This window comes from Podarcis cretensis, assembly GCF_951804945.1.
Source record: "Podarcis cretensis genome assembly, chromosome: 9".
NCBI lineage: Eukaryota > Metazoa > Chordata > Lepidosauria > Squamata > Lacertidae > Podarcis > Podarcis cretensis.
The window spans coordinates 15,214,809-15,241,069 of NC_137178.1; the positions used below are offsets into that span (position 1 = coordinate 15,214,809).

Consider the following 26,261-nt stretch of genomic DNA (forward strand, 5'->3'; position numbering starts at 1 on the left):
AATGACTTAGGTAAAGGAACCCTGACCATTAGGTCCAGTCGTGTCCGACTCTGGGGTTGCTGCGCTCATCTCACTTTACCGGCCAAGGGAGCCAGCATACAGCTTCCGGGTCATTTGGCCAGCATGACTAAGCCGCTTCTGGCGAACCAGAGCAACACACGGAAACGCCATTTACCTTCCCTCCAGAGTGGTACCTATTTATCTGCTTGCACTTTGACATGCTTTCGAACTGCTAGGTTGGCAGGAGCAGGGACCGAGCAATGGAAGCTCACCCCGTCGTGGGGATTTGAACCGCCGACCTTCTGATCAGCAAGTCCTAGGCTCTGTGGTTTAACCCACAGCGCCAACCACATCCCATAAATGACTTGAATGAAAAATCAGATTTGCAGATGACACCAAACTGGGGTAGCTAATATTTCAGAATAGAGAATTGAGATTCAGGACAACCCTAATAGATAGGGGAACTGGGCCAAAACTGACAATATGAATTTCATATTAAAAATGTAGGGTTCTACACTTAGGTCAGAAAAACCAGATGAACAGACATAGGATGGGAGACACCTGGCTTGCTAGTACTACAATAGTTTTATCTAGGAATTTTAGGAAACCACAAGCTCCACAAGCTTAACTTGAGACAACAGTCTGATGCAGCCGCAAAAAAGCTAATGCAATTCTAGGCTGCATCAGGAGAAATATAGTATCCAGATCAATTCTGCCTTGGTCAGATCATATTTGGAGTAGCGTGTTCAGATCTGGGTACCAGAATTGAAGAAGGATATTGCTAAGCTGGAACATGGGCAGAGGGGGGTAGGGCAACCAATATGATCAAGGGTCTGGAAACCAAGACTTATGAGGAACGGTTGAGGGAGCTGGGTACATTTAGCATGGGAAAGAGAAGTCTGAGAGAAGATGTGATAGCCATTTTCAAATATTGAAAGAGTTGGCACATGGAAGATGGAGCATGCATATTTTCTCCTGCTCTGGAGGGCAGGACCTGAACCAATGGCTTCAACTTACAAGAAAGGAGATTCCGACTAAACATCTGGAAGAACTTTCTGACAGTAAGAGCTTAAGAGCTGTTAGACAGTGGAATGGCCATTGTGGACTCTCCTTCCTTGAAGGTTGGTTGCTTCCAACTCTACAATTCTATGATTCTAGATAGAAAAATGATGTGGTTGCAACATGGCACAGTTAATGAGCGACAACAATATGTATGAATTATGCTAACTATATTGCTGGCAGTTTTGTGTACGAAATTGGCATCATTACTGCGATGGGCGGCGGCAGTGGGGCTTTGTGTATCAAGATCAAACTGCCTTTCTTTCCCAAAGATAGAGATAGGAACATTGATAAATTTAACCCCATGATGAAAAACTTCAGCATTACAAAATATGCAGTTAAAATCACAATCAAGGGCAGTACATCCTGCTTAATGTTCGGCTCTAACCTATTGTTTTATTTTTAGGTTAGTTTATGGGTTCTAATAATGAGAAATAAGTGTGCTTTTCATATATATGAAGTACTAAATCTGAGACTGAAATCCTTAGTTGCAGATAAATCAGAAATATCTCATACACAGCCCTTTCCCCACCGGGAAGAAATTGTCTTTCTTCTTCCTCTTCTTCCAGAAGTGTTAGTTTGCCAGAAGCCATGTAGAAAAAAACTGCATACTTCCCTACCAATCTGTAAAATAAATTCTGGGATTTATTTGACTGTGTCTTCTGTTTATCACTGTGAATTATCACCACCCAAAACTCTAGTCCTGGAAATAACACTTTAATACATATTAATACGTTGTAAATCTATGTCACCCACTAGAAGATGCTTCCTAAAATTTATTTTCATTTTAAAATAGTGGTTCGATTTGTCAGATGTATGGATAATTTGACCGTGTCATTTCTGCCCTAGCAAGAAGAGTCTAGGTACCAAATACTTTTATGCAAGACTGGGACTGGAGAAATCTGGGAAGTGTAATACTGGTTTTTTATTATTTAAAAGCATATATAATACCATATTTTAAATACAGCTTTACACTTTTTTAGCTGCAATCCTGTACACAGTTACCTGAGAGTAAGTCCCATTGACATCAATATGATTGATTTCTGAGTATACGGGTATAGTATTAGATTCACATTCTATCACATTAATTACATGAGATATCTCAGGCAAAGTAATAAACTCAAGTGAATATTGTCAGTTAAAACGTTACCTATGATGTATTTCTTCCTTGCTATCTTACTAAGCTTTTCTAGGTAAATTCTAGAAAAGGTAAGATGGATGGTTTAGCAATTGTTTGTAGTGTTGCATCCTTAAGCTGGCTTTCTTTCTTAAGCGCGGAAGTTCCATTTTAGTGTGATTTTGCTTGCGTAAAACATTACAAAATGGCTGCTGTGGGGGCATGGCATGATGCAAAATGACCGCCATATCAGTGGAATAAAGGCCACCACCATACTTGCGTATAAAGCACAACTCTTTGCAACTCTCCTCTGTTCAGAATCGAAGGGAGGGTAGGTGATCAGTCCTGACATCCAATGAAATGTGGACACATTTAGTGGGAGGCAGGCATGATAATTGTAGAAGAGGCCAAACCAGTGTAAGCAGGAACTGAGCAGAAAGAGCAAAGAATCTCTTTTACACTGCAATCTCTTTAGGGGATATTTTCTGAGGTCCTTTGCAGGCACTATAGGAGATAATGATGGGCACACTGGTACACATGGGTGCCACACTGACCATTCCCCCAAGCCAGTGGGGAGCTTGTAAGGAGCTGAACCATACTGTCCATCCCTCCCAACTGAATGTCAACTGTGACATGATCACTGAGCATGCTCAGTCCTCAGTCTTGTTTGTCCTCAATCCAGTTCTCCTGGTACTCTGTGTTTGCCATTAGAGGAAGTGATATGAGATGAAGGCCTGTGTTTAGATTGCTGTGTATGAATGTGAAAGGAGAAGTGTATTACCAATAACTTCATAAGCAACTTCTTTCCATTAGTTTTCTTTTTTTTTCTGTTTTAAAGTTTATTTCATGAAACAAGATAAAATGGATGAGGTGATTATTACAGCAGGGGGACGAAAACTGGCTGTAGTCAAGGAACCCACAGAAACATATGGTACTTTTAATTCACATCAGCTTTAATTACTTCTTGATTATATCACATACATTACCCAAAGAAATTGCTGTATAATACTGCCCAGCGAGTGGATTTTCTCCACAAAAGGAACCGTGATTTCTGAATCAAAAGTGGTTTAGCTGAGAGAATGATACACCAACTCCACATCTTTTCACTTTGATGATTAAATTATAAGCAAGAGTGCTAGACAGTTCTCATATCACGTGCCGTATGTTTGGGCCAGAGCCTAGAATACCAGATATTGTTTGGGCTATCAATTGGCAACACTGTTTCAGACCAGCCACCCAATTTGAATGCTAATAAAAAAAATAGTAATGAAATGGCACATCCATTCATCTTTGTAGTGTCTTTTCTATTCACAGCAGCACTTAACTGCCAAATGTATGAAAATATGTAAACTTAATAAGGCATATGGTCAAGATTTGTACTATTACACTGTTCAGCACACTGTGTTTCTTTAATGTGCATTCTTTGGCATACATTGAAAGCACATTTCTGTGTTCAGCCTCTATGAAACGAATAGACAAACTGTGGCACTCCAGATCTTTATGGACTTCATAAGAAGAGCTCTTCTGCACATGCCCAGTGACCCACTGAGTCCAGCATCCTGTTGTCACAGTAGCCAACCAGATGCTCAAGGGAAACTCAGTGCAGGACATGAGCCGCAACAGCACTCTCCCACTTACGTTTCCTTTCAGCTGGTACTCAGAAGCACAGTTTCCCCAATATTGGTTGCAATAAATAGCAACCTTGACTAACAGCCATTGATATCCTTACTGTATATGAATTTGGCTAATCTCCTCTGAAAGCTGTCCAACCTGGTGGCCATTGCACATTCTGCGGTGACAAATTCCATAAATTAACTGTGTACTGTTAATATATCTTATTGTATGTCCTCAGGCTGATCTGGGATACAAGCTGCTTGTTATTGCTCCACACCATACCATAGGCTACAATATATCTAGGCCAAAAAAAACCAGGCCACATGTCTTCTGGGCCGTGCTCCCGGGCAAGTCATGTGACTCATGTGAGAGTATGAAGCCTAAAACCTGAATTTTTGGGGGCTCTGTGTTCTTGCAGGGCCAAGAAACATGTGTCCTTGGGGGCCACAGCACCCTAAAATGCATGTTTTGGGTTGTCATGCTCTCAAGAGACACCTCCTAAAAAACAGGATGCCCCAGTTTTTATCAGGACAGTCAAGGGGAATGCCATACAGCTCTATCCCGTTCCCCTTGCTTTCCCTTTCCCACCCTTAACTAATAAGTCCCAAACACTTTTCCTCATATGAGGAGTTGCTCCTGTCCCTTGATCAGTTGGGTTGCCCTTTTCTGCCCCCTTTCCAAATCCACAATATCCTTTTGACTTGTACCAGAACGGTACACACTATTCCAAGCGTGGGTTTGTATGAGAGTCCTATGCTATTGGCAGTTTTGATTTCCTACCCCTTTCCTAATGATCTCCAACATGGATTTCACCTTTTTCACAATTACCACACACCTGTCCTGGTCAGTCACCACCAATTCTGACCCCATTAGTGTATGTGTGCACCTAAATCTTTTTTTGCCCCATTGCAGATCTTTGAGGAACACCATTTCTCCATTGTGAGAGCTTTCCCTTCCTACTCTCTGCTTCCTGTTCTTTAACCAGTTATTGGTTTACAAGAAGACCTCTCCTCCAATGCCTTCCAATGCCTTCTAAGCTTCCTGAGGAGTCCTTGGTGAGGGACTTTAGAAGAATTTTTTTGAAAGTCCAAGCACAGAGTATCTACCAGAACTTCCACCCCCATCCATATCCTTATTGACACACACAAAGACCTCTAAAGCATTAGATAGGACTTAACTTTGCAAAAGCGTTATTGAATCTATGCTTGGTAATTTTCTCTTTAACGATGCTTTCCGTCAGTTTTCCCAAAGCAGATATTATGCTAACTAGCCAATGATTTCTTGGTTCCCCTGGATTCCTTTTTAAAAATGGTTTTACATTGGCCACTTGCAAGTCCTCAGGTAAGGAGAGACAAATTACTTATTTTTTTGTCAGAAGATCATAATTCAACTATGGTAGCTCTTGTCGGCATGATTGGTCACCAGAGATAATGACAGCTGTAGTCTAGGAACACCTGAAAGGCCATAAGTTCCCCACCTCAGAGTTATGGAGTAATGATTTTAATACTTTTCTTTGAAGCCAGACTTCTGGCTGAGGTTAGTTAACTGAAAAGAGCGCTATGCCTAGAAAAATAAGTTAGCAAATATTTTACAGGGATGCAGGGAAATTCTCTAGCTATAAAGCAAGCTGACGGGATATAATTCATAAATAATGTATGGTTCAATATATGGAATTCAACAAGCTTAATCTAAAAAGTTTTCAGGGTACATATCTCCTCAAGTATGACAGGTTTCATATTAAGACTTTTCCAGATTGCTTAATGGCTTTTATTGCAACAATTTGCAGAGAATCATAAACAGCCAGAAGATAAAGTTACTTTGGAAAAAAACAAGCCAGTGCCTAATGTTTTAAAATCCTGGTTCCTAGAACTGTGGCCCATGTGGGAAAAAGATTGGTTGTGGGCCGCTGCATCCTCCTATCTAACTAATAAATTTAACTGCAAAGCGACTAAAAATACCAAATGTTTCTCCTCCACATTAACAATTTACTGTTGCTGCTGCAACAATCATAAATCATCGCAGGCATTGAAGGAATGGGCCTGGTAGGCATGGCTGTGTGAAAATATGTCCTGTGAGCAATTAAATCATTTCACTCTCAAACATTCCATGAAAGATGAAGATGGCTCACACAAGGCTCACTATGGTCTCCAGCCTAGGCACCGGTTGGTAGACTGAAGATATACCCTCCAACATTTCTCCGGTGAAAATAGGGACATCCTATTCCATAATAATAACAGCAATTCACTGGTACCTCTGGTTACAAACTTAATTCGTCCTGGAGGTCTGCTCTTAACCTGAAACCATTCTTAACCTGAGGTAGCACTTTAGCTAATGTGGCCTCCTGCTACTGCTGCCACGCGATTTCCATTCTCATCCTGAGGTAAAGTTCTTAACCCGGGGTACTACTTCTGGGTTAGTGGAGTCTGTATCCCGAGGTGTTTATAACCCGAGGTACCACTGTAATTTTATTATTTATACCTCACCCATCTGACTGGGTTGCCCCAACCACTCTGGGCGGCTACCAATATATACGTATAAAAGCATAATAAAACACTAAACATTAAAAAACTTCCCTAAACAGGGCTGCCTTCAGATGTCTTCTAAAGGTTGTATACTTACTTATCTCCTTGGCTCAGGTATGGGTGTGTGTCCCATAACTCCACATTCTCCAACATTTCTCTGATGAAAATAGGGACATCCTAAGGAAAAGCAGGATGTTCTGGGATAATAGCAGAAACCAGATGGCTTCTGTAAATCCGGACCTGTCCCTGGGCAATAGGGACACTTGGAGGGTCTGCAAGCACAAGAAAAGCAACTGCACAGCAGAACAGCTGGAACTCCTTTGGCAGCAAGATTAGGACTTTATGCTGCTTCTTGTTGAATGTTGTCTAAAAACTTTGACCATTCAGCATTATTGGGATGATCCCAGATTCTGGTTTTATGAGAAAGAGGGGAAAAAACAAACTTCTTTTCAGCACGCATATATTTTTAAATAAATATATCATGTGCCCTCCCCTTACTCATTATTCCCCTGAACTAAAAAGTGCAGCACGTTTTAAACTTTCCTCATGGATAAGTTGTTCCAGCCCCTCGATCAATTTGTTTGTTCCTTTCTGCACCCTCTTTCAGCTCTACATTATTCCCCTTTTAAGGTTGGCTGGCCAGAATTGTTCACAGTATTTCAAGATCCTACGATATTAGCAATTTTAGTTTTGACTCCTTTCCTAATGATCCGTAACACAGAATTTGCCTTTGACACAGCAGCTGCGTATCAGGTCATCACTGAACTATCCACCACAATTCCAAAATTCCTTTCCTGCTCAGTCAGTGCCAGCTCAGTGTATAAATTGGGAAATTGAGATTTTAAGTCTCACTTGTTCACATTGAACCACATTTGCTGATTTAATGTCCATCCCTCCACTGGTGAAAGATCCCGTTGAAGCTCTTCATTCCCTTTTTTCTTTTTACTACCCCCAATAATGTGGTGTTATCTGCCAGCTTGACCAGTTTGCAACTCAGTCCTAACTCCCAATCATTTATAATCAACTTTAAAAGCACTGGTTGCAGTTACATACGTTCATTTCAGAAATAGTCTGCTTTGAAGGTGACTCGGAAACTACAACTAATCCAGAATGCAGCAGATAGACTGGTGACTGGGAGCAGCCACTGAGACCACATAACACTGGTCTTGAAAGACCTACATTGGCTCCCAGTATGTTTCTGAGCACAATTCAAAGTGTTGGTCTGAGCTTTAAAGCCCTAAATGGCCTCGGTCCAGTATACTTGAATGAGCGTCTCCACCCCCATTGTTCTGCCCGGACATTGAGGTCCAGCGCTGAGGGTTCCCTCACTGTGAGAAGCCAAGTTACAGGGAACCAGGCAGAGGGCCTTCTCAGTAGTGGCACCCACCCTGTGGAACGCCCTCCCACCAGATGTCAAAGAGAAAAACAACTACCAGACTTTTAGAAGACATCTGAAGGCAGCCCTGTTTAGGGAAGCTTCTAATGTTTAACAGACTATTGTATTTTAATATTTTGTTGGAAGCCACCCAGAGTGGCTGGGGAAACCCAACCAGATGGGTGGGGTATAAATAATAATAATAATAATAATAATAATAATAATAATAATAATAATAATAATTCATATTCTCATCTTCCAAAAAATATAAGGAGAGCCCTCCTACATCAGGCCAGAGACCATTTAGTCCAACATGTTGGTTAATTTGATAAAAGAATAAATAAGTGTGGTAAAATAGAAAGGAGGATTCCCTGGATGGATAGATCCTAGTTTGGGACAAGCCCCAGCACAGCTTTAAAATCACAAAATATGTAGCAATGGAAATATAGGCTATTAGAACTTTAAAATAGCCCCCTTTAAGTTGCTTCCAAAGGTCCCCACATCCCTTAGCATAAAAAGACCACACATCAGGTGAATTAAAAATGGTTTACTTAAAACGCCTCAAAGGTCAGGTTCATGTGCTTTTCCATACAGCATTCAAAAAAAGACATGCAGTATAACACAGGCTCAAAAGTGGTAATTGTTTTTAAATTATTTGTGCAGAAACACAAAGATGGCTTGTTTAAGCCACATGATCTAAGTTTGGAGAACCCAGTTTAGACCTCCTTTTGGTAGGATGGAGAACATGGTGGATAACCCTGGATAACCCTCCCTTCCAAGGTGATGAGAAGTCATAGCATCACAGAACTATGGAAGGAACCTTGAGGACCATCTAGTCCAACCCCTGCAATGCAGGAATCTCAGCTTTAAGCAGATGGCCATACAACATCTGCTTCAGAGCCTCCAAGAAAGGAGAGTCCACAACCTCCCAAGGGAGTCTGTTCCACTGTCAAACAGTATTCTAGCTAAGCCTGGCAGGACATCTTACTCTATGGTCTTAACCCCTTCATGTATTAGTTAGAATTAAGCATGTTGCTTATATGAGGCTGGCCTTCCTACACAACACTGTGTTCTCACAGTTGCTCATGAGAAACCAGCAAGCACAACAGCACGCTCCCCACATGCAACTACGTCCCACAGAAGAGGCAGAACATAGCAATTGTGGCTAGTAGCCATTCTGTTCTTCAACAGTTACTGATCTATACGAGAAGTTCTCCTCTTATCCTATAACTGCTAAGCTTATTCAGGAGTCTTTGATGAGGGACTTTATCAAAAGCTTTTGGGAAGCCCAAGTACACACTGTCTACAGCAGTGTTTCTCAAGCTTGGGTCTCCAGCCATTGTTAGACCGCAACACACTTCATCCCTGACCGCTGGGGATGATAGGAGTTGTAGTCCAATAACATCTGGAAACCCACGTTTGAGAAACACAGGATCATACTCCTTTCCACACACTTATTGACAGTCAAAAGATTCTAAAAGGTTAGGGAGAGATGAGAGAGCAGACCTTGGAGAACCCAAGTTGCATAACTTTCTAATGCTGACACTTCTAATGAAATAGCAACTTCTCATATATATATATTTAGCCTGAGGGTTAACAAAACAATCTTTATTATTGTCTCTTTCTAAATTAGTCCAATTGACTTCCCTCCTAGAGCAGTAATCCAGAAGAATGTATTGATCCTATCAATTTTTGAAGGGTTTTCTTTTTCTCCTCTAAAAATGGCAATGTGTTTTTTTTATTAAAAAAAAAAATCTCATACATTGATCTTATGTACGTGGTACATTAATACAAGACATTTTATCAATCCTCTGCATGGTTTGGACCTAGTTGTTTATGACTGAGATACAGGTCTGTAAATAAGCACCTTTAACGGATTCAGAGGAAATCTTTATGCACTTTAATTGCACAGACAGGTTCAAATCCCCGGAAGGCCAAGAGGGAAATCAATGGGTAATTTTAATGCAAAATCAATTGGGATTATCTTTACCAAATGTGCTGATGCAGCTCCTTAAAGCAGCATCTCCTTTTGGAGAAGACGTGATGAGCTGGTACCCTAATGAATTGCATTTCTGCTGGGGGGGGGGGGTTTCTTCTTCTCCCTTCCCCAATATACATAGTATTCCCTAAGGTGAATTAAGTCTACTAGGCATTCCTATTACTATGCTGGCAATTATGAAAATGAATCTTTAAAGAAGCATTTAAGTTCAGGACACGATTGGGGGCACTTGAATTTCTGTACATATATTAGATGTCCAGTTCAGCTCAGTTATTATTATATTTTGCTGAGTGTGCGAGCAGAGGGAAGCTTTGGGGGGAAGTTCCCTCCTGACGGAAAAAGCAGGGTACAGGCATACATGCATTTAATATAATCTAGTTTGGCCCCGACATGTCTTGTTTCTGATGCTGGCCCACCCCATCTTATTGTTGTTGTTGTTTAGTCGCTTAGTTGTGTCCGACTATTTGTGACCCTATGGACCAAAGCACGCCAGGCACTTCTGTCTTCCACTGTCTCCCGCAGTTTGGTCAAACTCATGCTGGTAGCTTCAAGAACACTGTCCAACCATCTCGTCCTCTGTCATCCCCTTCTCCTTGTGCCCTCCATCTTTCCCAACATCAGGGTCTTTTCCAGGGAGTCTTCTCTTCTCATGAGGTGGCCAAAGTCTTGGAGCCTCAGCTTCAGGATCTGTCCTTCCAATGAGCACTCAGGGCTGATTTCCTTAAGAATGGAGAGGTTTGATCTTCTTGCAATCCATGGGACTCTCAAGAGTCTCCTCCAGCACCATAATTCAAAAGCATCAATTCTTCGGCGATCAGCCTTCTTTATGGTCCTGCTCTGGCTTCCATACATCACTACTGGGAAAACCATAGCTTTAACTATACAGACCCTTGTTGGCAAGGTGATGTCTCTGCTTTTTAAGATGCTGTCTAGGTTTGTCGTTGCTTTTCTTAATTCAAGTTGTTCTCCTTCCCCAACATTCACTTGGAACGCAAACCAGGTGGCCGGTCTCCTGCTCAATCTCCACTCTAATGCATTTGAGCTGTGCAAAGAACACATTCCTTTACTTCAGCAAAAAAAGAAAAAGGGGGGGTGACTGTTTTGACTTGTGTTGATAATATTGCTATAGTTACCATGAAGGGAGGTATAAAAATGCTCTTAAAATATAGTGCTTTTTGGGGGAAATTCAGTCTTGAATACATAAAAGAACAGGCCTTTGAACTCATACAAGGCTTACACAGAGGGAGATCATGTTCTTCACACTGCACTGATATCTAAAGCAGTGCTCCTCCTGTATATATTCAGATATTCCTGACTTTGTCTTGTTAACCAAAATCTGAGCAAATGAAAAAGGAAAATAAGATGGGTGTTGTGACCAGTTTTCAGATTTGGGCAAGGCTTTCTAATGCCACCCCCATTTGTACAGTGGAACTTCTACTTAACGGACGTAATCAGTTCCGGAGGTCCATCCGTAAGTCGATCTCGGTTGCTGGTAGAAGTGCCGTTGTGCGGAGGTGTGTTCGGCAGCAGTGTGCTTCTGCACATGTGCAGATGGCGAGAGCCGCTTCTGCACATGCGCAAATCGCGGCAAACCCAGTATTTACTTCTGGGTTTGCCGCGGTTGCAACTTGGATAGGGGCCAAGTAGAGGCATTCATAAGTAAAGGTTCTACTGTATATCACAGAGGTCAGCAAACATTTTTAGCAGGGGGCCGGTCCACTGTCCCTCAGACCTTGTGGGGAGCTGGACTATATTTTGAAAAAAAAAATGAACGAATTCCTATGCCCCACAAATAACCCAGAGATGCATTTTAAATAAAAGCACACCTTCTACTCATGTAAGAACAACAGTCAGGCCACACAAATAACCCAGAGATGTATTTTAAATAAAAGGACACATTCTACTCATGTAAGAACATGCTGATTCCTGGACTGTCCGCGGGCCGGATTTAGAAGGCGATTGGGCCAGATCTGGTCGTGGGCCTTAGTTTGCCTACCCATTGTATATCAGTTCAATATAAATCAAGAAAGGCCTATCCTGAAGAGGCCAAAAGAGGCGAGACTTGGTTCAGAGAAAACAAACTAGATCTAGCAAATTTTTGTTTTTACTGAGCTAGGGAAAAGCACTGTGCCTGCACACTCGCTCCATGCTTCATTTTTCAAGTGTGTCCTAATTCAGTGCTTTCTGCTGTTTCAATAAACCACAGTTGCCCTATTAGGTCCAACTTAGGAAACTATGGTTTAAGTGATCCCCGCAAACCAATATATCAAACCAGTTTAATCCTGTGTTGATATCCAGGTTTGCAAGGATCACTGACATCACAATAAGCTGTGATTTATCAAACCAGGAAATATTGAATGAAGACATGTAAGAAGACAAAGGAAGGAGAAGAGGGAGCGACTGGGCACACAGCGCATTACTGTTTTCGTAAAGTACGGTTTATAAGACAAAAATTGTTAAGCAGTGAACCAGTGCAGCAAAAAGGGAGAACTCCAGGCAAGGAAGAGGAAGAAAAGAGGTAGAAAGAAGGAAATTGTCAAAAGGAGGAGAGAGGAGAAAGTGCAGCAAAGACTGAACAGTATTTGAAGCTCTCTGAAGAAGGAACTGAGATGTCTGAAAGGTGTTGGAGGTGATTTTATTTTACTACTTCTTTACTTCCTGCTTTTATCTTCATCTGAATCAGGCCTGTTTTTCATTGATTTCTTTTCTTGTGGGGTTTTCTAATAACATAATACAACATATATTAAAACATTTGACAAAGAAGGAGAAAATAAAATAGGAAGGAGTAGGAGGGGAGGTTAAGAAAGGGACACTTGGATTTTTCACGCTTCCAAATTTGCTTTAACGTAAACAAAGTCAACTCAGCTTATTTTACAAGCCATCTTTGAATAACATTGCTGAACTGAAATAAACACCGCTCTCTTTTAAAATCTGTTCTCCGCTCTCCTCCTTTTGGTCTGTAGCTAAGCCCACTCTCAGAAGCTTTCCCTGAATTTATGAATTCAGGAGTTGTTTGTTTTCCTTTCCCAAAGGAAGAACAGGAACCATATGTCAAGTGGCCCTTTTCAGGTGTGCAAGAACTGGAGTTTACATGCGGCAGGTGACATTTAAGTGCTATATCGCACATTGTGCAGAAAAGCTTTGGCAATGTTAACAGCCCATCGCTCTCACAGAAGCTCTATGTATCTTTCCCTAAGGTCATCTCCTATTCATAATCCACCTTTTTATCCTGTAGGATATTCAAGGCCCCTTATGAAAGGAACTCAGGAAAGCACACGCCATACATTTAAAACAACCCCCCTCCACAAAGGCTGCTGGGGGCTGCAGTTTATCCCTAACAGAGATGCACCATTATCCAAGCACAGTGACAGAACACTCCTTCCATGTGATCTATTCTAAACCATTCTGGAATGTGGAATTAAGTACGATGCAGGTTTTCCAATTAGCTCCCATTGAATGGCCCCTGGTAGACATAACTTCCATCAACGCATGCCTACTCTCCCTCAGAGTATGGACTGGCATAGAAACTGAATCCAACATCTATTGCACCCAAAGTAAAAATCACCCACGGTTGCACTAGATCAGGGGTCCCCAAACTAAGGCCCGCGGGACTCGTTTATCCGGCCTGCGGCAAACCCCTACCGCCTGCTCTTACTGGCGCTGCGCTACACGGCTGCCCACTTCCGGGTTGGAGGAGCACCAGAAATAGCTTGTGCACATGCGCAAGTGTTATTTGAGCATGCACAAGCGTTATTTCCGGTGCACATCTGGGTCAGAGGAGGCCTGTGCACATGCGCACAACCTATTTCCAGTGCTCCTCCAACCCGGAAGTGCACCGGAAATAGCGTGAGCGCACGCGTATGGGCATGCGCTCCCCCACCCTCCAGCTCACCACGCGATCGGTGCTGGAGACACCGGCCTGAAGCATGTTAAGTTTGCTGACCCCTGCACTAGATGATCTCCAAGGCCTATAAATATAAATATAAATATAAATATAAATATAAATATAAATATAAATATAAATATAAATATAAATATAAATATAAATATAAATATAAATATAAATATAAATATAAATATAAATATAAAATAGTTGTTCCTTTTAGCAATTTGATATATGCATATATTTTATGTATGTTATTGCATTCATAAGTGAAATTAGTATTTCCACCCACACCTAAAATTTGCTTGCTCCAATACAAAACACATTTTGTTAGGTTTTGTAGAGGGATCAGCATGGTTAAGCCTCGGAGGAGCTCTGCGTAAATGGTTTATTGATTAGAATTGGGTGCTACTTTCATGAGCAAGAGAGAGCTCCTGTCACAGCAGGAAAAGGGATGGGGGTCATCTAAGGAGAGGGTTAAGCAACTACTTTCATCTACCTGTCAAAGATCAACAAAGATAGAATACTACAAGTGTCACTGAACATACAATCTGTCATTCTTCGGACACACATGGTGGCATTCAACTTTTGCTCAGACTCGTTCAGATTAAGAAACCTAATTTAGTCATGTTCATGGGTTTGAGTGATACTTAGTTGAATACCACCCAAAGTACTTACTGATTTGAAATTACAAAATTAATATAAGATCGCTATCATTCACATGAGAATATCAGATTTTGGACATTACTTGTCAAAAAAATAGACAAAGCCAATGCTAATTTTGGGGGGAATATCTTAATCTATTTCAGGTTTTGTATGCTTACTACAGTGAATTCCTCAAGTTCATTCACACATGAATGATAAGAATCCCAGAAGAACTTTGTGAATTTCCCTGCCCCAATTGATATATGTAGAGAAATACAAGAGTTTTTCTTTATTCAGGCATGAGCAAGCGAATGAATGTTGTCAGTCTCATTTAAGTACCTGAGGCTGCAGTTCTAAACACACTTACCTGAGAATAAGTTCCTTGGAATACAGGGAGGGTTACATTGTGACTGTCAACATTCATGGATATATGAGTTTTGGGTAACTCACAAAATGCACCTAGGATTATTCGTGCATCCAAGCTGCAGTGAAGTTTCTAATTGCTTCCTGTCTCCTGCCTCTTCTTCTTTGACTGATTGACCTTGTCTGTGAGGTCTTCTTGAGGCAATGGCACTGTGACTGTAATGCCGTTGGCTCGTCAGACGTGGGTCGCCAAGGGCACCCATCAAGAACAGTTAGCTGACCTGCTGCAGAAGCAACAGTGCAAAGCCTTAGAATCACATATACTCTCTCCTCTTTCCTGCGATTGCAAGGCTGGCATATGACAACCTTGCACCAGCAAATCTTGCAAATCAGCCTGTCAGGCTGCTGACACATGTAAAAACAATTCCATCCATTGCTGTTTCAAGCATGACACTCTGCCGGAATATGAAGAAGGCTTGGGACTGTTTTTAAGAGCGCAGAAATTCGGGTATACAGAGGCCGCGCAGAACTTGAGTCTTTTGCACGTGTTTTAAACCTCTGCCACTCTGTGATGTGCCCCTGGATCTGTGAGAATTCTGAGCACGAGAGACTCAAATTCTTTGCAAAAATGCATAGGTTTGCATCAACTTTCTTTCTTGTGACACCAGCCACAATACAGTGGTACCTTGGGTTAAGAACTTAATTCATTCTGGAGGTCCGTTCTTAACCTAAAACAGTTCTTAACCTGAAACATCACTTTAGCTAATGGGGCCTCACACTGCCGCCGCACCGCTGCTGCGCAATTTCTGTTCTCGTCCTGAAGCAAAGTTCTTAACCCGAGGTACTATTTCTGGGTTAGCGGAGTCTGTAACCTGAAGCATCTGTAACCTGAAGCATCTGTAACCTGAGGTACCACTGTACCGACTCTTGCCTGCTCACATCAGGGAGGTGAGAAATCATCTGCCACTTATTTCCAGCTCCAAAACAGAAAGGACACCATTGCCCCTAGAGGCACGTTTGTGCTTAAATGCGGCTGTGCAGATATTCTGATTTTATTTTATTTTTTTAAAAAAACTCATTTCCAACAAAACCAGAGATCAGAAACCTTTTGAAACAAATAGGTCTTCGCCACTCACTGGCAGAAACTAAGCCTGGAGCTTCTCTAGGAAGAGTGTTATATTACATAGTCACCGGTGCTGAGAAAGATCTGTTTCATATGCTCATTATTTTTCATATCTGTAAGTGAGGAATGCAGAGCAGGACCTCCTATGAAGATCTTATTGACTAAGGAGGACTATATGGGACACATAAAAAAGGATATTCAATAGCAGAGCAGGGAAAGATCCCTTCCTGAGACCACAGAGAGCTGCAGCAAAAGTAGACAGGACTGAGTTTAATGCAACAGTCGTCTTCCTCCATCTAAGATAGTGTCATATCACAGCTACTATGCGAAGTGCGAAGAGCTGAGAATAAAAAGGCCTGTCCCTTTATGAATTCAGTGTACCTTGCACAATGACCTAGATTAACTATTTCAACATTCCTGCTCTGCTGGCCAGGGCTAGTGTCAGGGGGTAAGCATTGTCAACTGCTTGCTGAGACCCGCACCCGTATAGGGGCCAACTACTGTTCTCTAGAGACTCCTAGTCCTGCAGCTGCTGTGCCTTATGGGACCTGCCTGCTCACCTGCCCTCTTCTGAGCATGCAAGCAATGATAAGAGTGAGAAAATGGAGGAGGAGCATTCTTCTTGTGTCATGGACTGGCCGGAAGCAGAGAAGTTGTGGGAGGCACAAGCTGGGAAACCCCCAAGGGAAGAAGGCTCAGACTCCAGGGGCTTGGTGGGGGGCCAGAGGAGCAAAGGAGAGCAGTCTGGGAGGAGGAGATGTCAGAGGCAACAGGGTTTAGTGAGCAGGAAGAGTCTGTGTCAGAGAGAAGTCCAGACTCAAAGGCAGAAGCAGGAGAGGAGGGAGGGTAAGAGGCCGAAATGAATCAGGCTGGTGAAGAGGCATGGGTATCTCCTGCAACAAGCTCCCCTCCCCACTGGTCTCCCAGAACCCCAAGAGGTTTGAATAGGACAGAGCAAAGACAAGTAAGACGACAAAGACTCAGATTGCTTCAGAGGGAACCGAGTGAGACTTAGGGAGTTGTGGAAAGGCAGGGACAACTGCAGTCCCCACAACTGCCTCATAGGGGCAAGATCTACCAGGACAAGTTGCTGTGCTCCCTAGGTCTGGCCTCCTGTGCTGACCTTGTTTGCCTGACACTTCACTGATGCTGTGATTTATTGCTGACCTGTTTCCAACACCTGTTTCTCACGCTGTGCCTCTGGGCAGTTGTGAGGATCTTTAGTTCAGTTCCCCACATTTCAACCTCAGTTTGCAAATTGTTTTGTTTTTTTAAAAAAATCCTCAGGAAAATTCATTAGCATTTTAGGGTGAAATTTTCCTAACATACACATTTTTTTCGTATGCAATTCTGCCTAATATACACATTTTTGCAAACTGTATTTTCTTTAATACTTATCAGCATAATGCATTTTCTGTATATTATTTTCACAAATATATACAGTTTTATGCACACTTTACCCTAGCATGTGCATTTTTGCACACATTCCTTGGCTGGAGGTTTGGAGAAGTGAGAATTTCAAAGGATAGCTGTGTTTCAGTTGGCATATTGTTTCCAAAAGTGTGAATTAGGTAGGTTCAACTTTTAAATGGAAAATTAATTTAATTTCTCTCTCCATTCCTTATGAATTTGTATCATCACCATCATCACCATTGCTCCTGGTCAGGCTTCCAGCTAACCAGCCATGCTATTTTCCAGGATACCCTAGAATCATAGAATCTTAAAGTTGGAATGTACCTAAGGGTCATCTAGTCCAACCCCCTCCAATGCAGGAATCTCAGCTAAAGCATCCATGACAGATGGCCACCCAACCTCTGTTTAAAAACTTTCAAGGAAGAAGAGTCCACCACCTCTCGTGGGAGTCTGATCCACTGCCGAACAACTCTTACTGTCAGAAAGTTTTTCCAAAATTTTAGTAGGAATCTCTTTTCTTGTAACCTGAAGCCATTGGTTCAAGTCCTGCCCTCCAGAGCAGGAGAAAACAAGCACTCTCCCTCTTCCATGTGACAGCCCTTGAGATATTTGAAGATGGCTATCATATCTCCTCTCAGTCTCCTCTTTTCTAGGCTAAACATACACAGCTCCTTCAAGTGTTCCTCATAAGGCTTAGTTTCCAGACCCTTGATCATCTTGGTTGCCCTCCTCCGCGTACGTTCTAGCTTCTTAAATTGTGCTGCCCAGAATTGGACACAGTATTCCAAGTGTGGTCTGACCAAGGCAGAATAGAGTTGTACTACTACTTTCCTGATCTGGATGCTATACTTCTCTTGATTCAGCCTAGAGTAGCATTTTTTTGCTGCTGCATCACACTGTTGACTCATGTTAAGCCTGTGGTCCACCAAGACCCCCTAGATCCTTTTAACATGTACTGTTAATCTTCTGACTTGCTTCCCTGTGACCACTAGGCATGCTCAATCAGCACTTGGCTTTTTGCTCACCCCATTTTTTATTCTTAAGAAAAATGGGGCAGGGAGTGCTTCTGGAACCCTTGGGTTCCTCCAAGCCTGTTGACATCTTCCTCTTGTGCCAGTTCTTGCTACGTAACAATTGACACTCGTAGAACGAGTTCACTATGAGTGTAGGATAGGCAGCTTTCAAAACAAAAGAAATTGGTTGTTTTAGTCAACACATTTGAAGAGCTGGCCACTGAGGGGCCAGTTGCATCACCGCCCGCCCCAATCAATGGTAGCAATCTAACTGACTTCAAAAGAATGAAGATGGAGGCTTCGGGAAAGAGGCGGAAGGTGCAACTGCCTCTTAAAATGTATTTTCAATGCTCTCTCATTAATAGCAACCAAGGGTCCTCTCACACAGGACAGCAGTAACAGATGGCTTCACGGAGCAAAATAGGGGCTCAGCTACAGTCCTAATAAATTACATAGAAAGAAGTTGGCGGGCTGCTAATATTCTGTCTCTGTTGAGCGAGCCAAACAGCAAGACTGTAAACCATCTCCCAGACATCCTTAAGTATAGATTAGAATGTGTGGCTTTTCACTTCGTTCAGTCAGCGAAGACTGGACAGGCTAAGCAGAGGTTGTAGCCCCCAAGGTTACATTTGTGAAAGCATAAAAAAAAGCAAAAAAAAAAGCCCCCACCCTAAAACAAGCCAAGGTTGAAGATCTGTTCTAAGGCGCTATCCTGCTTTTAACAACCCGAATTAATAAATAATGACTTCCTACATTTCTTGGCTCTCTCTGAGGTAAAAGTAAACACAACTGTTATTAAAAATAGTATTTCTTTTCTTCCTGTGTTGCCTGAAAAAAATGAACTATTTTTAAAACTGTCTGTCCCACATTTCATGAAGACTTACAGCCACTTTCAAAACCCAGATTCAGATTGGTTTTTAAGCCAGTTTATTTCATAGACTTCCATTAGGGTGAAAAAGCATATTTCCCTTGCCCTCCCCACCTACGTCCACTGTTTGAGGCAGGATACTTCTGAATACTGTGGGATAACCCACCTCATATAACCAACATGCTGAAGTTTAATTAATGCATGAAGGGGTTAAAACCATAGAGTAAGCTGCTTGCCAGGATTAGCTAGGTTACACCCCCTCACATTGAGAGGAAGGTAATTAAGCATATTGTTACCCTTCACTCTACCCAAGAAGATCAGGATGTAAAGAGGTCTGAGCTGGTTGCTCAAAGCTCAGCCTGCATGGCTCTGACAAGCCATTCTTGTGTTCCTACAGCAATCACTTAGGAACTTTCACCACTGTAATGAAGCCATTTTTTTTTTTTTGCCTGTGTTTTCTGACTGATATATGGGAAAGCACATGAACCTGACCTTTGGAGAGTTTGTAAGTAAACCATTTTAAACTTACCAAACGTGAGGTCTTTTCTATGCTAAGGCAAGAGAAAACTTTTGAAACTCACAAGGGCATATTTTTAAGGGTCTAACAGCTTATATTTCCACACCTAACATTGCTGCATGTTTTGTGATTTTAAATATCTGCTGGGGTTCTCTCATCAAAGAGTACTTGCCCCAAATCTGGATTTTGGCATCCAGGGAATTACCCTTTTAAAACTTACTTTTCCTTGCCACCAACAATTACCAGTTGCTGGAAACTACAAGGGGGATAATGCTGTTGAACCCTGCTTATGGGCTTCACATGAGCGTCTGGCTGCCAGTGTAGGAACAAGATGCTGAAGTAGATGGACCACTGGTCTCATCCAACAGGGCTCTTATGTCATTATCATCACCACCAAAGTCCACTCAGGTTTTGGTTGTTGAATATTAGTGTTATTGCCGGCTTGGTTGCTCGAGAGCAAACAGGCAAGACTCCCCATTGGTCTTTTCAAGGCTTTATTATTTGTCCAAAACGTTCACAGTGCAGACCGACTCAATTCCATGTCTGCTCAGTCGCTAGCAGAATCTGGGAGTGGGCGGCCCTTAAACTTTCCCCGGCAGAGCAGCTTTTTGACCCCCATCCTATGCCTTCCCTCTCTGCGCGTGGGCAAAGGGGGACCTGCCTCCCCCCCCCTTTGCTCAGGTTCGGCGCTGTGGCTCTCCCCTGCATCCTTTGATCCTTGCATCCCTTCCCCACTGGAGGCATGGCTTCGCTCCTCCCCGGAGGACGAACTGCTTCTCAAGATCTTTGGCGGCTCCCTGTAACCCAATTGCCCTTCCACCTCCCGCCTCTGAGCTGATGGCAGTTCCCTGACTATTAGTATGTATTCAGTACTGTTTAGATGTTGCTGTTTGCTGCTCAGAAATATATATTGCATTTGGTTTCTGCTTTGGACAGCTGCTTCTAATGTTTGATTTCATTTTCAGTATTCAATAGTTGAATATTGATATCTGACACCCAATGATATTTTGTTTTTGTTGATTAAGTGGTACATAAATCCTATTTTAAAGAAATAATTGCTTCACAGAAGGGATGCACAAACTGGCCACTATGCAACAGAGAATAAAGCCCAGTGATTTGAAGAGATTTAAGTGTTCCTAACTCTATCACTGATTGCAAGGAAGATTTCAAGCAGGGTTGCCGGTATATCTTTTATAATTTGGATACTTATTTTTAATCACTTTCCAAATTATTTTAAATTTGTGACTCCCTTTCTCTGCCAGATAATAACAGAGTTAACATACATGTTTATTCCAGCTAAACCCAATAGGACAAAGACTGCAATCCTACATATTCAGAGGTAGCCATAGCTGAACACTGTCTGTCTGCCCTACTTCCAAGTAAATGCACAGAAGACTGGGCTGAAACTAGCTTAAATACAAGCAGCCTGGCATTTCGGTTCTGAATCGTGACTGTGTTTTTAACAGTCAGCTTGTGCAGACACTGGAATGGAATCTAGCCCCCATTCCCATTGATTTGTTGGCATTGCAAGGCTAACAGGTGCTAAAACTATAAAAACTTTGTGACTCAACTGAGCACATCTGACACCCCAAACAAGCAATTGTCCATCCAATGTGACAGGCTAATGAGTGATTGCCAGGATGATGGGAGAGAATGAAAGAGGCAGATATGAGCTGGAGGTTGCTTGTTTTGTTGAGAGTGAACAGGACCTAGATGTCTGCCCCATAGGATGATCTGTTTGCAGCCATGCTACTTACACAGTTACTTTTCTAAGGTGAAACACATTATCCCCATTTTACAAAGAAACAAACAAACACCACTGTGATGCAAGCTAATAAAAATGCTGCTTAGCACACCAACAGTAACAGCAGCTTTCATTCATGGTAAATGGGGAAAAGGTAATGTCATGAACATTTTGCTGCGAAAGCCTGGATACTACACACAAAGCTATCAGGACTGTGCTGATAGAGCCAGTGTGGTGTAGTGGTTAAGAGCGGTAGTCTCGTAATCTGGGGAACCGGGTTCGTGTCTCCGCTCCTCCACATGCAGCTGCTGGGTGACCTTGGGCCAGTCACACTTCTTTGAAGTCTCTCAGCCCCACTCACCTCACAGAGTGTTTGTTGTGGGGGAGGAAGGGAAAGGAGAATGTTAGCCGCTTTGAGACTCCTGAAGGGGAGTGAAAGGCGGGGTATCAAATCCAAACTCTTCTTCTTCTTCTTCTTCTCATATCAGGTATCTTGGATTGTAAGCCATTGTTGTAAAATAGGAACCGCTTGAGTACTTCGGTGGGAAGATGATATAGAAATGTTGCTAGTGAGAGCCAAGTTAGACATCATCATCATAATAATAATAATAATAATAATAATAATAATAATTTTATTTATTTATACCCTGCCCTCCCTGGCCAGAGCTGGGCTCAGGGCGGCTAACACCAATAAAATCACAGTAAAAACATAATAGGGGAAGAAAAGAAAAACCAATTTAAAATACAGGTTAAAATGCAATTTAAAATGCAGCCTCATTTTAAAAGTAGCGAATAGATCAAGACCATAAGGGGAGGGCAACATAAGGGTCAGACTGAGTCCAAACCAAAGGCCAGGTGGAACAGCTCTGTCTTGCAGGCCCTGCAGAAAGATGTCAAGTCCCGCAGGGCCCTAGTCTCTTGTGACAGAGCGTTCCACCAAGATGGGGCCAGTACTGAAAAGGCCCTGGCCCTAATTGAGACATGGCATCTTTGATGACTTTCTACCCTCCACAGCAGTGTCTCAATCCAGATTTATGAAGGGCTGTAAATGCATGTTAAATCATCGGTACCAGATTCAATTCCCAGCATCTCCAGATGGAGCTCAGAATCACAGTATCATAGAATTGTAGACTTGGAAGGGAACAAGAGGCATGAACCTGAAGATTAAGAGTCTCATGCTTTACCGATTAAGTTATCTGGGAATGTCCTCTGTCTTAAACTCTGGACAGTCAACGTAGGCAATACTGAGCTAGATAGATCAATGGTCTGACTCAAAATAAAACTTCTGCTTCCTATTTGGCCCACTCTACCTCATATTTACTTCTAAAGAGTCATTCAAACAATTGATAATTGTGAGAACGTTGCCTTGTCTTGTTTTGCCGTAAGTAATTCCTCCACCCACCGTTCAAGATGTAGTAGTGTTCAGCATGGCAAACACAGGGGGAATGTGAGGATGCTCACGCTGTGAACTTGACGATTTCAAAACTACTTAACCTTCATGATTCCCAAGTAAAGAACCTAGGGATTTATGGTTGAAGACTGGAATGGGAGACTGGTGGCCCTGAACTATAACTCCTATCATCCCATTGGCCATTCTGGTTGGGGCTGATGGAGACCAGCATTGGAGGACCACAGGTTCCCCCTACCTTGTTTGAGGGTAGGACTGTAGAGTGGTGAAGCACCTGTGTTGCATGCAGAAGGTTTCGAGTTTAATCCCTGCCATGTCTAGCTAGAAGAATGAGGTAGCCAGCAATGGGAAAGGGCTGCTGCTGCCCATAAGTGTAGACATTATTGGACTGGATGGTAAAGGTAAAGGGACCCCTGACCATTAGGTCCAGTCGTGGCCAACTCTGGGGTTGCGGTGCTCATCTCGCTTTACTGGCCGAGGGAGCTGGCGTACAGCTTCCGGGTCATGTGGCCAGCATGACTAAGCCGCTTCTGGCGAACCAGAGCAGCGCACAGAAACGCCGTTTACCTTCCCGCTGGAGCAGTACCTATTTATCTACTTGCACTTTGACGTGTTTTCAAACTGCTAGGTTGGCAGGAGCAGGGACCGAGCAACGGGAGCTCACCCCGTCGCGGGGATTCGAACCGCTGGCCTTCTGATCGGCAAGTTCTAGGCTCTGTGGTTTAACCCACAGCACCACCCACGTCCCTTGACTGGATGGACAAATAGTCTATTTCTCTATTTAAGAGGCAACTTCCTATGTTCTGTGAAATGACTCAGGGCCCCCAAAAAATCATTCCCATGACCTTCAAGTGATGTATGATTCCCAAGGTCCTTTGGCAGAGGGGTGGGATGGGAAAATCATTCAACTTAATCCAACTAGTTTATTATTATTTTATTAGTGAAGATGGGTCAAAATATGAAAAGATACTCTCAGGGTACTTTTGGGGGGGGAGACATGAGTTTTAGGATGCAGTCAGTTCACTTATTTTTTGTGTTAGTCTCCAGTCCATTTACCCCCTGCACATCTCTGCTGATCCATTTCCACTTACAGATTAGCTTTCAGCCGTGGTCTGAATGGCACTTTTTAGTCTCTCTTGTTGCTCTCTGATAGTTAACTAGCTGCCTGGTCACATGGCATTCAGCCCAAGGGTAACTCCGGCAAGTGCTTGAATAATAATAATAATAATAATAGCTATTTTTAGCTCCTACACAATAAGCCACTTGATTTTGCAGCCTGTGGGAATGAACCGGGGTGGCTGGGAGAGAACTCTTGTACTGAAACTAACAGAGGGTCTTTTCAAAGAGATCAGTAAGTTAAGGGCAAACAATGCACATAAGTAAAACATCTTGACTGCAGAGAATCAATACTGTTGTTGTTGTTGTTTAGTCGTTTAGTCGTGTCCGACTCTTCGTGACCCCATGGACCAGAGCACGCCAGGCACTCCTGTCTTCAGAATCAATACTAGGTGTTGTTAATGTATTGGGGGGGGGGGAGTGTTTACATTTCTCTGCAGCACCTTCAGTGCACTGTTTTCCTTTAAATCTTACCTTGCTTTGTATAGAAATGCACAGAAATACACACACACACACACACACACACACACACACACTTTTATTGGTCTTTTCTCCAAAGTTGCACTCTTTAAGTCGCTAGGGACACAATCCACTGCTTTGCCTTTCCCATGCAACCCCCCCCCCCCATTGAAATCAGCTGACCCTGTATCCTGTGTTCTGAGGAGGAGGAGAAAAAGTAGGAGTTAAGTTTAGCACGCCGTCACTCGCAGCTACCATCTGATTAAGACTTTCAGGGTTTCATTCCACAAATTCCTTTCGCAACCATCAGCTATTAAATCTGGAAAAAAGCAGAGAGAGAGAGAAGGAGAGAGCAAGCTTCCTTCCAACATCCTCCTTTGGAATCCTCCTGCAGGAACTGAGTCAAAACATCAAACAAGTAGAAAGTCACTTATGTACGTGTCCAAAATAAGTTTTCCATGAAATGGTAGACTTTTTAATAAACAGCTGTATATGGGCATCTTTCATCTGATCTTTCTTTAATAGCCGAAGTGCTTGCTCCCACCTTTCTCTCTCCATTACAACAAGCACCTAACTTCCATCAAAACTCAATGGCTCTGGCCACACAGTACTTGATGACAAATTCTGTAGTCTAAAAGTTTTTTTTCCCCTCTCCCCTGTTTTGTTTATGACTGGAGTCGGGAGAGGGTTCTTGTGTCTGCAGGCTGGCTCGGAGTCAGTGCCCCTTTTGGACTCTGATTCATTGCTCTCCTGACCTCCCGTTTGTCTCAAGCTGTGATTTATATAGCTCGGCGCTGCTTTCAAAGCCGAGCCTTTCCAAAGGCGTTTAGGGCGGGGGCGGGGGTCCCATTCCCCTCTTTGGGCTCCCACTGTTCACCTTGCAACCGCCCTTGCCTTCTTTCCCCACCTGACTCCCAACAGTTCTCTCTCCCTGTGTGTGTGTTGCCAGTGCCACACCGGTGTTAGTGAGAGAGAAGTTGTTGCCATTCCTGTGCGATGGAGTCATGGGAGAAATTGCAGCGAGCGCACAGATAGTGGGAGTGCAAGAGGCAAAGCTGGCTGAGCTGGGAAGCAGCTCGTAGAATCAGCAGCAGCAACCTGGGCTGGCAGCGCTGGAGGTGTCCGCATTTGTAGCTGGCTCTTCTTTCACTGGGAATACTTGCTTGAGGAAGGTGAGAGTTCAGTCTTGCTTTTAATTTCTTGCATGTTTCCAGCTCCAGCTGCTTTGGAGCGGGTGTGTTTGTATGTGTGGAGATGCTTGTTGTCTTAGCTCTAGCAACATCTCATATATTCCAAACCCTGCCAAAGTCTAGAAGACTTTTGTGTGTGGCTTTACTCGGAAATCTGTCTGTGCCCCTAATCCTTCCTAACACACTGTGGATGCTGAGGATTGGGAGAGTCAAAGTGGGGAGGTGATGGGGCTTTGCTTCTTGATTTGTTTTCAAGCAAATTATATTTTGCAACAACTCTCTTTGCACATTCAAAACTTAGCAGATGCACTGCTCACCTGTGATTGTATCCCTGTGTTCATTTTGAGGGCACGTTGTGTTTAGGATTGTGCAATGTTTATTATTGACCCAAACTTTAGAGGGAAACATGTGGGATTCCCAACCCCCTTTTACTGCATTCAGGGTTTATTATTGTCGTTTCCCATTAGTAAAATTGAACTCTGTAAACCAGCAGTAACTTTGACACACACAGGTGAAGAATGTTTGAGTAGCCCCAGTAACCATTACCTTTTGTTTGAGATAATGTACCTGTGTAAACATAGCCACTTGCTGCAGTGTTATATGCCTACATGAAAAAAGTCATCTGATATATCTCTGCTTACATGTGCATTACCTTTACTAATAAGGCTGGTATGGCATATGCAAACTCTCCGTTTCGAAATTATGGCACAATGACCTAACTCAGTGTTTCCCAACCTTGGGCCTCCAGCTGTTTTTGAACTACAATTCCCATCATCCCTGACCACTGGTCTTGCTAGCTAGGGATGATGGGAGTTGTAGTCCAAAAACAGCTG

General features: G+C 42.8%; 1 protein-coding gene across 6 annotated transcripts in view; it reads left to right on the plus strand.

The window, feature by feature from the left end:
• ARHGAP24 (Rho GTPase activating protein 24) overlaps window positions 1–26,261 on the plus strand; it is a 415,806-nt gene that overhangs the window by 252,924 nt on the left and 136,621 nt on the right. The window contains exon 1 of one of the 6 annotated variants that reach the window (XM_079990836.1): window positions 25,030–25,410. The exons of the other annotated variants lie outside the window; for them this stretch is intronic. The gene's annotated coding sequence lies outside the window, so the exon portion shown is untranslated. Of the gene's footprint in view, window positions 1–25,029; window positions 25,411–26,261 lie in introns of those variants that run through there. 6 annotated transcript variants of the gene reach the window in all.